The following is a 16366-nucleotide window of genomic DNA, read 5'->3' on the forward strand; positions in this document are numbered from 1 at the left end:
TAATGCACCAATGAAGATATCTTGGAAATTTTCCCTTTCATCGATTTTAATAATAATGAGAATGCATGTATAATGTCAGAAATATTTTACATACTGTAGATTTTTTTTTACGCGGGTAATTAGTTCTGCGATTAAATTGTTTTGCATCATATCACGAGAATATAAAATCGCGAACGCCGAATTTCATCATTGTTTCATTTAGTTTAGATCTGTCTGAAAATAAACATAAAACGTTACTTTGACATATTAGTAAGCAACACAATTTTATGTCAGTTTTACCTATTTAAATACAAATGAGTTTGTACTCAAAACGTACTGATTTTTCTAAATTGTATTTTAGAAAAAACATTTGTATAAAAAAAAAAATCGTGGAAATATTTTCCCACTGAAGGTCATAAATTTCAAGAAACTTTCCTAATTCTATTTTTCCCAGAGGAAATTTTTCTGTTATAAGAATGTTATAGAAATGTTTTGTTCCTTCTTCGTTGTTACGAATTGTTTTAAGATTATGAGAATAAATTGGTTTAAGGTTGTTTGTTCCCATTTGAATTTAAAGCTAGATCGACTAGCTATAATTAAATTTTTGAGTGAGGCAGAGTTCAGAAAGTTTGTTTTTATCTAAGTTTTTTGTAAATTTCTAAGGAATAAAATTTTCCATTTTCATCAACGTATATGATGGTATTTTTAAGTCAAACTAGTTTGTGTAAAAAATGTTTTATATTCATTCAATGATTGTACGAGAGTCAATCGAAAAATGCGAAGACTTTTGCCATGGCTATTTTACTTAATGTCACATTTTACTAAATCTGGAATACATAATTTATAATAGTTTCAAACATTTAAAAAAAAATCATATATATTTGTTTCTAAGAATTGTTTAGAATATAATCCTGCAAAACCGAGGTCGCGGCGCACGGTAGAAATTTTGTTTTGTCAAAAACAAAATACCAAATAATGACGGGATATATTATTTCGTTGAACAAATTAAAAGCAGTTACTAAAGACAGATAGTCCTCTTTAAAATTTACGAAAAATGTTGACGTCGCCGGGTGTCACGGCGCAACGATAAGTCCAAACAAATTTAACTCCTTACTATTGAAAGCCGATATTAACTATCAAAGTGCTGAATGGTGCAAAAAATTTCATAATTTTTTTACAAATTTGTGTTAACAGGATAAATATAGAACTTTTCGGATAATCCGACATTGAATATAAAACCAAATAAAGTATGAAGTGTTACCTCCCCTGCACACAACTGGACGGTCGACAAATTAACCATCAGATCTGCCTTAAAATTTAAGAGCTGATGTTTTTTGCCGTAAACTATTTCTTATTTATTAAATAAAAATATTCAATTACTTTAGCTTTAAATTTGAACATTTCCTATATTTAAGCTCTTTGACTATAGAAGATTAATGTACCCTCAAAATGTCCACAACCATACAGAATTTTAACTTTGCAAAAAAAAACCACTAGATTCTCGAACGATGGTATCACAATTTTGAAAGAGTAGTGCGTTTTAAGTTATATAATCCTAACATATGCCATTTACTTACTTCTTACTTTTGAAAAGTAGGCATTTCTGTTCTTCTCTGGAAATTAAGATTAAGATTTAAGATTAAAAGATTAAGAATAAATCAAAAGGTGCTTGCTTGTATTCATTGACGTCACACATAATGTTATTTAGGCTAATGATTCGAAACTGCTCCTTTTATTAATAATTGCTCAAAAAATCAAATATCCAAATCTTAAATCTTACCATTCGCTTGTTTATAACATAATAAAATGTCAGAAAATTAATTGTTTGCCCCATTTTCCGATAATAATCAATATACTCTCACTATATGCTTTTTACCTACTGTGAGAACATTTGAAATTTTCACTGATCTTAGAAAAGACAGGGCACATTACAACGATATTGAGAAATCTAACCATTACTATTTCATTGTTTTCAGTCATCAAAAATAGAAATATGAAAAAGTACAAGAATGAGTTGATTAATGGCGAATATATAATGGAAACATAATAGATGTTGTTGGCTTAAAACAATCCAATACCAAATGGATTTTGATATCAAAAGAGCTGAAGACTTCAATTGACACAGTTTATATACATGTAAATTGATACAACTTTTAACCATTTATTGAATGCTCCTATTCAAGTAAAAGAAAATGTATTTTATATTTTGAAACACACATTGCTATATATAAAAGAATCTAAACTTAGTCACTGTTGAGGATTAAAATGATAATTGAAATTTTAAAAAACTAATAATTAGAAAAAATGAAATATTTGGAGGACTCAAACAATATAATTAGTCTAGATAAATATTCAGGAAAGTATATACCGCCGAAAGAATGTAGTGTACGGGGGGGGGGGGGGGGGGGGGTTGCTTTGAAAATATAGTAAATATCTTATTATCAAATATTTACCACAATGTTGGTAAAAATTGAAATAGCAGGATCCTACTAATAGCATTTGACGATATTACTACAGTATTATTATTGCATGGCCTATTGTCGGCCTGGAACACATCTTTGAATTCTAACTTTGTTATATGCATCCAAAGAATTTAATATTTTATGAACATCGGTGAATTAATGAGGGTATGATTAAAGGAGCTTGAAATCCGATGGGTCGTTACCAGTGTAACACAATACATGCTGCTTAACTCTCCATTTTTATTTTTTTTTACGCTGGAAGCAATCTTTCCAGTTTCAAAAAGTGGTATATACAAAGAGTGTTACTTAATAAACTTTAGTTCATTTGACACTTTAGATAACAAATAACAAAAACGTATTCCATGTAGAACCAATTGGCTTTATGTATACCCAGTTTTAGTTTGAACGGACTAGTAATCAAACATATCAAGTTGTATATTTGCGTAAGTTATAAATGAGAAATTCTCAGGATACCTTATCTGGTTTGTATAAAACACAGCAAAATGTTTAAGACTTACTAAAGGGAAATAGTTCAAAACCAAAAACGCAATGGACATTACGTTAGTTTTAGCTAAAAAGCTGTATGCCTCCAAGAAGTATTCCACGTTCTTCATCTTTCGGATGTGGATAGGTTACGGATTTGACGCCGCCGAGTTCACGGCCGTCATTTTACGTTACAGCTTTGTCTACGCCAGTGTGACATGGATGTACATATTCTTTGTGTATCTCGGGCTGCTAGTTCTTGTCGCTTTTATTATGACGGTGGTTTTTAGAGTAAAACAAAACATATCGGACAAAAAGGTTTATTCTTGTTTGGCCTACTTCAAGCTGACATCTATCATTAATGCCGCCATGATCTTTTTCCAGCTGTATCTTCAAAGCCAGAGAGACGAGATCGCCATTTTCATTCTAGTTATCACAGGAATCGACATGGGTTTGGACTACCTTGAAATGGCAGCTGGTTGTGTCGCATTGGGAGTTAATATGATTTATCCTATAGACTCCAGAGAGTCCCCTCGGGCTGAAGTAAAGAGTACCAGTAAGCCTGGACGTGAACTTTCTCGTTCGCCCTACCCTTTGTCACCTAGAAAGGTGTTTAGTGTGAAGAATTAATGCTTACGTTTTGAGTACCTTGTAGTGTGCACAGTTTTAAATGAAGAGGGAAATTGTAAAAAAAAAAAAAATCATCTAATTTTTTTTAAAATTAGGCCAGGACGCAGAACAGTTTGAACTTCTGTCATTTAATGACTCAAATATGCCTTAATGATGTTTAAATGACGATAATTTGTGCTCAATTGAAATAAGATATACCTTTTGGCACAGGGACTTTGTAATGTGAACAAATAAGGTTTCACCATAAAAGATTTCCAGAATTATATCAGTGAAAAATATTTGTAATGTTGTATTAAAGTACGAAGCTGAGATATTTTCAAATTGCCTAAAATCTCAATGTAACGTTATTTTGGGTTTTGTTTTGTTTTTTATTTTTTCGTTGCCTTGAATAACGATTTTTTCTTTTGATAGAAAGATGCAAGTGTTAAAAAGTTAATGTCGTAGCCGGTATTCCGAAAGTTTTGAGCGATTTAGAATTTAGCAATATTATAACCGAGATTCCAATAGCGATCGTGTAAAGTAAAACCGTTAATACTGTACTTAACACAAAATTATCATCTTTACAAATGTGATAAAAAATTAAATGTTGTGTTCCCTATAAAATTGGGAATGCAGAACAAATCTACAGGGATTTACTCATATTAAATTACGTCACCTTAAATGTCAACAACAATAACCAAGAGGTCTGCAGTAAAAGTTTTCTTTTGACAAAAAGTTTTAAACAATTTAAGGTTCTCCGATCCTCAGCATCAAAGTATTTTTTCATCATCAAAATGTTATTTATTCTTCAAATTTTGTAAATAAAATGAAATAAAAAGATTGATTGCATCCCTGCTTTTCACAAAGTTATTGCAATTTTGCCAACGATGGTTATAATTGAATAAATATACAATTTGAGATTTAAACAAGTATTCCTTTTAAAGTAATGATCGGCATAAAATACCATTGGTCAACTCTGTTAATATAATATACGCTACATGCAGTAAAATATATATAACACCGTTTTAATGATTTCAAAAATGGCAAGGCATGAATGAACTTTTAACTTTGTAGGCGAATCATACTTCCGACTAATATTCTTACGCATATGTGTAAAAAAAAAACGTGATTTGAATCTTTATGTATGTAACCCTATACATTTTTTATTGTCAGTGTAAAATGATAAGAGTAACGTTTATAGTAATCTATGAAAAATTATAGATTTAAGTATGGTTGTCATTGCATAGTAAATAATATAGTGCAAGGCGCAATGCGTGCGCAAATAGTTAAATTTGCCGGATGCCTCATATGGACACAACTGTGATCGGCCGAAGCCGATCACAAAAAAAACCAGTTGTACCGCAAGGTCTTACCAATTTCCCAGTATGTGATAGTTTTCCGTAGAATAGCTTAATGTAATATTAATAATAGAAATTTATTTAAAGTCTATATAAAAGGCTGATTTTTGGTATGAATAAAAATTCTCGGACAATTCAGAGTTATCGAACATTGTTGAGGATTGTAGATCATTTAGTGCTCTTGCATGCAAATTGATAAAAATTGTACATAGGTAAATGTATGTTTACAATTGCTGGTACCCCGAATTTTGCGAATACTAAATGAAATGAATCTTTTATTCACATTCTGAATGTACACCTTGTCAGATAAAACGTAATTCCATAATTTATTTTTACTCCATGTTATATGATAGCTACAGTTTTAATAGAATGTATACTATGACTTTATTTATAGCATTGTATTGCATTTTGCATGCTATTATACGAAAATTCCATATTTACTCTAACTCCAAATATTACATGGTATTTTAACCTGATTTTTTGGTCATTAACAAATTTGATACAATCAAATAAATAAATTGAGAAACATTTTTTCATGAAAAATCACCTCAAATTGAAGAACGTCTCGAGTGATTTTATCATATGTATTCAAATGCTAGAATTCGTTTTACTTACGATCGACTATGAGTTTTTTTATCATTTTAAATTTTAAAATAGGGTTTTTAAAAAAAGATTTTTAAAGATTTTTTTATTTAAATCTCGTGAACCAGGAAATGTTAATCCAAAGAGTTCAATATCAAAGACTAGTCAGTTCTTTAGCTTATGGCATTCTTGATTAATAATGAAATAATATATCATTTATGATTCTATGTGCAATTGATCCTGTTATTAATAAATTTTCAAAATAATCCAACATTTAGATTTAAAGAATATATATATATATATATATATATATATATATATATATATATATATATATATATATATATATATATATATATATATATATATATATATATTTGTGTTCATAAGATAATAAAATATTGATCATTTGAACTCTTTACTATATCTACATTAAGGTATTCGATGCATAAGGACCATATTTTGTACCTAATAAATGAATGGTCCGATATTCATAATCATGATATCATTTTGAAGGTGTTATCAAATAAAAATACTCCACCAAAGGAATTTTCAAAATATTATTTATGGACCAACTAATTACACCTTGAATTTTGCATTGAAGTATATGGGCAACGTATGTTTTAATAAGTTATTGTAAAAAGTAACTTAAAATTTGTAAAATTCTCTTGGTTAATGCATGCCTAAACTTTCTCTTTATCAAAATATTAAATAAAATGAATCATTTACCGCAGATTTTTTGACGAAATTAAAATTTTCTTTTTTTCAACAAGGGGAGATAATTCTTTTAAAAAAATTGTGGTGCAAAATGACCAGCTTTTTTATATGTTGTCAGTCATGTGAATGTGATTCATTTCACTTTTACTGTTGTCTAGCAATACATATTTAACTGGTTTAAAATGATTCAAAATTGTTCAATATCCCTTCATTATACATTGAATACCTTAAAAAAAACTTTATCGAGAAATCTAACCCATAGCTAATACTAATATCAATAACATAAGAAAAATCAATAGTATTTGTATTAAGGAACATGTTTTAACAATGGATTAAAGGTTTTGAACAGCGCAGTAGGTGCACACAGTCTATGCCAACCCAATACTGAATGCATGCGTCAAATACTTTTGATGTCTGTAGAGCTGATGTGTTTAGTTGACAAAGCTGATGATAATGTTCTGGATATAGGTCAAAACTCTCGATAACTGAATGTGGTATATCTCTTTCAATCAATATCAAAGAGAATGAATTTTATTTTCAAAAAAAGATAATAATACATGATAAAATCTACATGATAAAACAGAATTGAAAGTAGGTTGCTTTTAACAAACCCATCAGTGACCACCTCTATTCAGGTCATAAAAGGTTACATTTTAAAATTATCAATTGCTATACATCTAAGATAAAATTTTGGTTAATTCTTTAAAAAGATATGTTTAATCCACAGATATATTATAAAAGGTATGTTTTGTTGTAAACAAAATAATGTATAAAAGATACAAATACTTTAGTTAATACAACAACCAAAACAAAACTGGGTTTAAAAAAATGCAGAGTAATGATGATATTTTTTTACAGTTAAGTCGACTCTGTCCGACATTTAAAAATATATGCTTAGAATTTTAAGGTACCAGACGATAGGTTTTCGTGAAATTTCACAGAACACAAGAGTTGATGTATATTACATGTACACATGCTTTAAAAAATATTTTCCATTGCACTTTAACTCAATAATATTCGGACTCCTAAACGTCTCTTTTGCAATGTCTTCTTGAAAAATCTTCAGTGATACATTTTTATTGTAATAATGACAAAATTGATACTCACTGGAACAGACGAAATACAAGTTTCTCTCTCTCTCTCTCTCTCTCTCTCTCTCTCTCTCTCTCTCTCTCTCTCTCTCTCTCTCATAACTGTTCTTTTTTGTAAGGACTAAGAAATCAGCATTCCTGGAGTATTATAATGTGGTAATTTTGGTCGGGGCGTGACCAAATCCAATAAAGCCTGAAGGGCTTTATGATAGATTTAATCACACCCCGACCGAAATTTTCAATATTTTCATAATACTCAATGAATAATTCCTTATTTTTAAACAAAATTTTGGCAGAGAAAACTTAGCTTGGCATAAACAGAAAGTAAACGATCTAGCTTCAGAGTTTTAAGAGATAAAACAATCAATACTTGAAAGGCGCTCTAGCTCCAAAAAGACAATCTAATACCATTTATATTACTTATTTCTACAAGAAATATATACCTTGTTGTAAATCTGATTTAGAGACAAGTACTTGTCTGACACGGTCAAAGCAGTGTGTCCCTTGCACTCTTAGAAATCGTCCAATCATGTCTTGCAGTACTCTCTGTCAGTGATGTCATCATACGATTGTAAGTGAGAATTCCTCTAAAGCTTATCTGGTTTCTTTGGACAAACCAACGCTTTGTAGATCTGCCAAACAGAACTCATTTCAAACGACGCTATGGACATCCCGTTAGTTCTGGCTAAAAAGCTGTACGCTTCCAAGAAGTATTCCACTTTCTTCATCTTTCGGATGTGGATTGGTTACGGATTCGACGCCGCGGAGTTCACGGCCGTTATTATACGTTACGGCTTTGTCTACGCCAGTGTGGAGTGGATGTACGTATTTTACGTTTATCTCGGGTTACTTGCTCTGATCGCTTTCATTATGACGGTGGTATTCAGAGTGACGAAAATCAGTTCGGAAAAAAGGATCCACTCATTCTTGGCCTACTTCAAGCTGACATCGGCCGTCAATGCGGCCTTCATCTTCTTTCAGTTGTATCTTCAAGATGAGAGAGACGGGATCGCTATTTTTCTTCTAGTGATCACGGGAATCGACATGGGTTTGGACTTCCTGGAAATGGCCGCTGGCTGTGCCGCGTTAGGAGTCAATACGGTTTATCCTTTAGACGTCAAAAGTAAGAATTAAGATCGAACTTGCTCCATTTCGTTTTGTATTTTCTTTAGCCAAAACCTCGTACATCTGATTTTGGCAACAAGAATTCCTTCTCGTGATTCAATTTTCATTGTGGTGTAAAATGTTATAACAAACACAAAGAAGTAATATTGACAAGAACGATTCATGAAATGAGTTGAAAACAATTGGCAGTTGAACATTTTGAAACCCCACCTTACCAAGCTATGTACATGTATTGTAAAGATCTTCATTGTAGATTAACACGTTATACATTATTTGGAATTTTAAGAGAAATATAAGCTATATGTTTCGGTTAGAATTCTTATTGTTAATTTTTTTCATTTCTTTAAACAGACAGAATAAAGGTTTATGCACTGTAACGAAAATAACATAACTAATTAAGGCTCTGGATGAAGAAAAATTGCATCATCAACCACTATACAAAACCTGATTTTTTTTAAATAAAAAGTTTTCAAAAGTCTTATTACAGTATAAAATATTAGTTAGAATTAAATGCTGAAATATAATAATAGTTGTTAACTTTTTCCAAAGAAGTGAAATTCCCAAAATTGTAACTTGTAGCTAACAGTAATTAAAACCTTATATAAATACAATGTATATATGCACTTTGATAAGAACTTTGCAAGATTCTTTTTTAGTATGTAAGAAAAAACTGTTTTTAAAAATGAATCAAAATGTGATGAATCAACCCCATTTTCCCACCAGAGTCGCATCTGACGCGGTTGATTTGTAAATAAAAAGGAATACTTAGTTAATGACACTCAATACCTTTAGCATGCATATCAAGCAGATTAAAAAATAAAATTGATTAATGATATCAAAATAACATTCTAATGTAAGATTATTTGAGAAGAGACTCAGTTTAGATGTAATGTTCTTAATACCGTAAAGAAAAAGCATTGAATTTGTTATCTTGTCTGAATTGGCACGGGGTTTTTTATTATGGAATTTTAAGATAGCCTAACGTGTGTTCGTGTTGCCATGAACAAATCAAACAAATATATGTTATACACAATTTGGTAAATTTGTGTGTCATTCAGACTACGAATGTATATCATAAGTATCAATTCTATAAACATTGGAAAGTTTTACTAATTTTACAGCACGTGGATTTTGTCGTTTGTGGTTTAGATAGAGAAATGTTTAATATTTTTGCTTTTGGTCCTAATAAATACTATAGTGAATGATTTATATGAAAATGTTAAATTGTGCGTCAACTAAAATGTTGTTTTTTTTTTTTTTTAGATTTTATTTTAATTGAACGGATTGTCCACAAGTGATTTGTCTTATTTACATGTGTTTTCAGATCCTTGTAGAATTTTTTGAAAGGTCATTTAATAGGCAAAACAAAGAACTAAATATTATATCGGTTATATTCAACCCCATAATTTGCCAAATTTAAAAGAGTTTCAGTTACACTGAATTGTTATATTATTTTTAGAATAGTTGATATAACGTAAGTTTTTCACCTTTTTATTTGATTTATATGCACTCACTGGCAGTACATGACGTCAAAAGGGACGATCTTTTCGTAGTTCAATCAAAATCAGTCGAAAATTGACATTTTTCTTATCTTTTGTTAAGGGAAAATATAGAGCGACGCTTTGAACAAGAACAAACTTTTTGTCATATATATAAGTCTTGGATAGATACATCTTTGATGAAACTATTTTGTTTGTTCAAGCGATCGCTCAATGCTTTCTGATGGAGAAAATGCTTGAAAACACGCTGTTTATGTAAAAAATGTAAGAATGGCGGGAAAAGGTTAACTTTTAGATGTCATATTTCAAAATTGTGGTTATTTGGATTAGAAGGAAAATTATTGAGAAAAAAATCACATGTATATCCGTACAAAGGTAGCAAACAATTACAGTAAATTGATGATGTTCGTTTTAGAGGGCCATATTATGTCCATATCATACATCGTAAATAGTCCTTTGTTATGATTCATTTATCTTTTCGCCTTTCAAAAATAATACCAACATATCCAATTAAAAGCCATATACATGTACGGACAAACTTCACGTTGCTTAACACAGCGATCTTATAAACGCTTTGCAGATTTAGGTGAATATTACTCACTTTATAAAGAAACATGAAAGCTTTCAGTCTTTATGGGAGCACATATCTTTTGTAAAAAAACAAAAACAAAACCCCACCATTTTTTTCTTGTCGAAATTTGAACTCTTGGTTTCATTAGACATTGATAGAACTATATTTAATGTATTTACAGGGATAAATGTGTATAATGTTATGTGCATGTATTTGTTTTTAAGGCGTCGAGCTAATGCTCGGCAGCCTTCTAGCGATCGTCTGGATTGGCAATCGTCCAAAAATTCATGCACTGCACCGCCTTTTAAATGCGCACAAAAAATAAGTTCCTTAAAGTATTAAACGTATTACAAGATTTTTATTCCATTTATTCAACTACATTGTGTACAAAAAAATCTAACTTTGCCTCTCTGGTTATTGATAACTCTTTGCATAAGTACAAATTTGCCTATTCAAGAATGGCGGATGAATACAAAAGGTGTAAACATTCACTAAATATTATTTTAGTTTATCGATTACATTTTAACTGGAGACCGTGCCCGATAGAAATAAAATTTGATATGTAAATTTATTTGTTATCGGGCACGGCCTCCAAAATAAATGTAAGCGATAAACGTATCTAGTGATTTTGTTGCAGTAAATAAACACGATAATGCAGTCGGTTTGGCCGAGCAAAAAATAGCACGTGTTGTGGATTTGTTTGTAAACAACCATACCATAGGCAATCTTGTTTCAAACGGGAATTGAAATAAATAAAAGTATGTTTTATTATTATAATTAGAGACACACTGTAATCAATGTATTCACCTTGAAAATTGTTTAAAGCAGAAAGAAAATATAATTTTTTTTTAACTTTGAAATTTAATCGGTTTCGTCGAGCATTTTAAATAGCACGTGTTGTGGATTTGTTTGTAAACAACCATACCATAGGTAATCTTTTTTCAAACGGGAATAAAAGTATGTTTTATTATTTTGATAAGGGACACACTGTAAATGTATTCAAATTATGAACCTTGAAAATTGTTCAAAGACTGTTTAAAGCAGAAAGAAAATATTATTTATTTTTTAACTTTGAAATTTCTTTGATTTTTGTAACTATGATGAGTTATTGTATTAAAAACGCATCACAACCTATTATATATGGAAATATAGTGATTTTTGTTTTTAAAGAACGCAAAACATAATTCATTTACTTTTTTTATTCTAATATGTATTATTTGATATACGACTATTAGTACAAAAATTCAAATTATTGATATCATTTTATCAATCTATATAAAAGAAAATGTCAGCTCGACGCCTTTGTGGCCGTTCCGGCCTTTGATTTTATTTATGTGTATCAGAAAGTAAGATCGTTTGATAGAATTGACATTGGGTTTTATTACAGAATTTAATTAGACATGCATCGTACACTGTACTTATAACATTGCCGACTGCAAAGGGTAAAAAAACAACAAATAGACTTCATAGTTTGTTTGTCTTTGTTTTGTTTTGAACGGTTACTTATCTGCTTTTCTGATTAAGTACTAGAGTACTCGTTCATTATTTCAACAAAAATGTTGATATCGACAACACGGTATGTAAGCGTTGACGTTTATATTGAAAATTTTCATAATTTTTATGGTCATTGTAAAGATATATTTTGTCGTCAAAGGCACTCGATCGCACTTAACCTTCTTTTTTCTTATCTTTATTTATGCATACTTAAATGTTCATACATTAACGTCGAACATACATGTAAGCACCATAAATAATTATGATTTGAAATGAACCTCTGCCTGACATGTTGACAGCAGTGTATTCCTATAAACTTGTTTCTATGGACGCGCCAAAACACTTCCCGACACTTAGTGTCATTATGCAATTTTAATAATAATTTCTCGGTAGCTTCTTTGGTTTGTTTGTGGAACACACCAACTCTTTGTAGATCATCTGCTAAAGAGTAAAAGCTCGACATCAATGACATTATGGACATCCCGTTAGTTCTGGCCAAAAAGCTATACGACTCCAAGAAATATTCCACCTTCTTCATCTTTCGGATGTGGATAGGTTACGGATTTGACGCCGCGGAGTTCACGGCCGTCATTATACGTTACGGCTTTGTCTACGCCAGTGTTGAATGGATGTACGTCTTCTATGTGTATATGGGGTTACTGGCTCTGGTCGCTTTCATTATGACGGTAGTGTTCAGAGTGAACCAAATCATTTCGGTCAAAAAGGTCCACTCCTGCTTGGCCTACTTCAAGCTGACATCGATCATTAATGCGGCGTTCATCTTCTTCCAGCTGTATCTTCAAGACCAGAGAGACGGGATTGCTATTTTTCTGTTAGTGGTCACAGGAATTGACATGGGTTTAGACTTCCTGGAAATGGCCGCTGGCTGCGCCGCCTTGGGAGTGAATACGGTTTATCCTTTTGACGTCTAAAGTAAGACTTAAGACCGAACTTGCTCCATTTCTTTTTTAATCCTTTCGCCAAACCATTGCCTCGTATATCTGGATTTAGGAAATTTTGATTTTTTTCTCGTGATTCAAAACTACATTGTCGTGTAAAAATACATAACAAACACAAAGTAGCAATATTCACAAGAACGATCCATGCAGATGTGTTGAAAACAATTGGCAGTTGAACATTTTGAAACCTCACCTTTTAAAACTATGTACATGTTATACAGCATTTTTGATTTTAGGAGAAATATAAGCTGCATATTTCGGTTGAAATTTCTTGTTGATAATTTTTCCATTTCTTTAAACAGAGAGAATAAAGGTTTATGTACTATAATTAAGTGAACAAAACTATTTGCTGCTCTAAATGAAGCAAAATTGATTCACCGCTCACTGTACAAAATCTGACACACATGTTTTCTAACAAAATTAACATTTGTTACAGTTAAATGCCGAAATTTAATAATACATGTATGTACATGTAGTTGTTAACTTTAACAAAGTGAAATTCAAAATAGAGCTCTACAATATTGATTTGAATAAATGTAGCTTGTACCACACATTAACGAAAACCTTATTATAAATTCAATGTACATATGCAAACTGATAACATTTGTACAACTCTCTTGATTTTTGTTTGTAAATAAAAGACATTTCAAAAAAACTATCTCTGCTTTTGACATGCTTTTAATTTTTTGAACTTTAAAACAGAAGAGGGTGTTTTCATCTGTGATAAGTCTTATCACAAATAATTGATTATATTTACATTCTACTGTTTTTTCCCATTAAAATCTGTGATCTTTAAATGAATCTAAATGCAATACCTAATCACTGCGTATGAATTTACATGTAATTTACATAAGTAGTTCTCAAACAGTGATTTCTATGTTATCGGTTAAAAAAATATATTTCATGAATGCTGTACAAACACGAGGTTTAACATTTATTCAACAAAAAGTTGACTTTATAGTTAAAAGCAAAATTTCAAGAGTTATTTTTCATGAAATATATTTTCATTCTCGTCGATCTCAACTCAACAGCCTATATGATAACCAGTTTAAAACGGTTTTATAAAACAGTTGTTCTTGCTGTTGCTAATTTACTCCCTCCGTGATCTGCAATTTATATCGATTTATTTAAGTAAATAATTAATTTCATCAGTTAAGGAATGTAATTTATTTTTGACGTCGTCGTGTCAATAACTGCTATCAGGTGAGCAGACAAATTATCTTAACGCGCTAACGCGCATTATTCAATTTGTCTGCTCACATGATGGCAGTTTTTGACACGACGATGTCAGAAATAAATCATTCAATGCTACAATAAACCAGGTCTGCGTTTAAGATCGTAGCAGCTACGGAGGGCTACGTAGTTGAACGGTAAGCTAGCGAAGCCGTTACGTAGATAGTCGTAGCCTAAATATTTTATGCTAAGTATCAAACTTCAAGATGGCCACCTTAGTTATCACTTTGTAACAAACATGAAATCTATTTATTTAGTGATATTTTATCCATCCTTAAAGTTCTGTTGAATTTTAACATATATCCGCTTAAAGTTAACAAATCATGTCGATATAATTAGTCTTTAGTTGAATATTTCGAACTTCAAATCTGAGACCTAGCGGTCTGTTCAATATACCTAGCTGCTACGATCTTGAACGCAGCACTGTTACCGTTTTCAATTTGATTTCACGTATTGCTATTTTGAACACGTCATCGAGTTTGCAGATCAAGGATGTATTATTTTTCGGACTGTCTGTCTGTTTGTGTGCCCAAAATTTACCCTTTGTCCATGTGAAACAAACAAAAAAGTTAGACGTTTAAACTATCGCTTCTCGTCGGTTGACAATGGTTTTCTCGGGTTGTCAATTTAAACTGTTACCCTCCCAAACAGGCACTATTTATATAGTGTTACCTGTTGCCAAGTGCGTTGCTAACGCTGAGGATAATAGAACGGATTACCAACTGCGTCTAAACCAATCAGGTTTCAGTATTTAACATGAAAGTATAATAATATAAATTACCAAAAGTAATAAAGTGTGGGATAACAGTTATAAAACCAATTTACGAAGGTAAAGGTACGATAAACAAATCCATGTTCTCTTATTAGTTTTGTAATAAATTATGTTTGCGTGTGTAATATCTTTTTTGATTCAATATATGATATCCACAGAGACTGTCTATTAAGTGATATCAGCTATAATAACTATCCACGCATTGTACATTCTCCCACAGGTATACTTACCTCTACCAGGAACATATGGCATAAATAAGGATAAATTACACTCTCAAAGCAAACTCAGTTAACTACATGTAAGAACCTCCTTGATTTATCAAAAAAATCTACTTGTCATATATATATATATATATATATATATATATATATATATATATATATTATATATATATATATATATATATATATATATATATATATATATATATATATATATATATATATATATATATATATATATATATATATATATATGTTGCGTGTGTATTATCTTTTTTGATTCAATATATGATATCCACAGAGACTGTCTGTTAAGTGATATCATATAAATATATATATATATATATATATATATATTTATATTTATGAATTCTATTTTAAAAAAATATAAAACATAAATCTGAGCAGCACAACACATACTTTAAAGTAACCTTCAAAATGAAATCTTAAGATAATTTTTATAAGATGCCGAAAAATTTGTTTTTGTGTGTAGTTTTTCTTCTTTCTTTTCTTTTTGTTTGGTTTTTTCTTCATCTTTCGGATGTGAATAGGTTACGGATTCGACGCCACAGAATATGTAATTGTGAACTCATTGTCAGTACGTTATTTTCAACGATTCGGAAAATAAACATAACCTAGTTCAATTATTAGAACTTGAAACGTATTATACCTACTAGTAAATCACTAAATCTTGCAAAACAGATGTTTTGTGTCTATTATTTTTATTTGTTTGGAAATCTTTTTTCCTCTAATAAAAATATAAACATAGATACATGACCTGCTTGACTCAATCCTCCGTTTGAATTACCGTACGTTCCTTGCAAAACAGGTAAAGTCAATCATCCTTCCTCTGACCCTATTCTTTGATGTGTTCTCTGTTCAGCTTGTTTCAGTTTTTGTTTCTTGTTTTAAACTGGATGACATCTTTTCCGTTTACATGCAATGATTATGGTACAATGCCTATTCCAGTTCTTGAAGTAGAGATTCACATTTGTTTCTGTACAGTGCTTTAATTAACCTTAACTCAAACTCTACAGTTCAATACAATAAAATACTGTTCATATTTTTAGGAGTTGGCGTAACTGTTATTGATAATAGTCTAATAGTCAATGCAGACACAACCAATCATTTCTTTTGAAGGAGCGTAAAGCATATTATCAAATAAACGGAATTCCCTGAAGTTGGCTGCCTCGATTAACTTGAAAAACGAC

This window comes from Crassostrea angulata, chromosome 6 (genome assembly GCF_025612915.1).
Source record: "Crassostrea angulata isolate pt1a10 chromosome 6, ASM2561291v2, whole genome shotgun sequence".
Lineage (NCBI taxonomy): Eukaryota > Metazoa > Mollusca > Bivalvia > Ostreida > Ostreidae > Magallana > Magallana angulata.